A 1,181-nucleotide genomic window follows, 5' to 3' on the forward strand; every position below is an offset into this window, starting at 1 on the left:
CCTCGGCCCGGTCGGGCGCGATGTTTTTTTTTAAATTACTCCGCCGAATAAAAAAAATCACAGAAAAATAAATAAAAATCCAAAAATGATAAAACAATTTTTCCCCGTCTAGTTAAAATAATTAGAACAAGGTGAACATTTTTTGACACAAAACTGCCGTTTTGAAAACGTGCAATTTTTTAATGCAATTAAAATTGCAAATAAAATCCGGATAAAATCCAATATATGATTTTAATATTTTTCCTCCAATATTTCAATTGTTTTGGAGAAGTCATATTTTCTCCTCTCATTTATTTTAATATGAAATATTTTTCCGGAGAGAAAATAATTAAAACCAAAATCCTCATTTTATTATTTGATAAAAATCAAATATGAAAAATCGGGAAAATCCCCAACTCTCTCCGAGGGTCCTTGAGTTGCTTAGGATTTATTCGAGGATTTGCCAAAATGCAATAAAATATGCTATGCAATGATGATCTATGTATAACATTCCAAATTGAAAATTTGGGATGTTACAAACCTACCCCCCTTAAGATGAATCTCGCCCTCGAGATTCGAGTTGGCTAGAAAATAGGTGAGAGTGGTCCTTCCGTAGGTCTTCCTCTCGCTCCCAGGTGGCTTCATCTTCCGTGTGGTGACTCCACTGGACTTTGCAAAACTTGATAACCTTACTGCGGGTGACTCGGCTGGCATACTCGAGAATCTTAACTGGTTTCTCCTCATAGGTCAAATCACTTTCCAGCTGAATCGCTTCCAGCGGCACTGTATCTCTCAGTGGTATCTCAGCCATCTCTGCATGGCACTTCTTCAACTGTGAAACGTGAAATACGTCGTGAACTCCTGACAATCCTTCGGGTAATTCCAGCTTGTAGGCAACTTCTCCCATACGTTCCAAAACTCTGTATGGTCCGATAAAACGGGGCGCTAGCTTTCCCTTAACTCCAAAGCGCTTCACTCCTCGAAGTGGTGATACCCGAAGATAAACTCTGTCTCCGACTTCGTGAACTGTCTCCTTTCGTTTAGAATCCGCATAACTCTTCTGTCTGGACTGGGCTACCTTGAGCCTATCGCGAATCAACCTCATTTTCTGTTCAGACTCCTTAATCAAATCTGGTCCAAACAACTGACAGTCTCCAACTTCGTCCCATAACAACGGTGTTCTACACCTCCTTCCGTACAAA

The sequence above is a fragment of the Triticum aestivum genome, chromosome 7D (assembly GCF_018294505.1).
Source record: "Triticum aestivum cultivar Chinese Spring chromosome 7D, IWGSC CS RefSeq v2.1, whole genome shotgun sequence".
Classification (NCBI taxonomy): Eukaryota; Viridiplantae; Streptophyta; class Magnoliopsida; order Poales; family Poaceae; genus Triticum; species Triticum aestivum.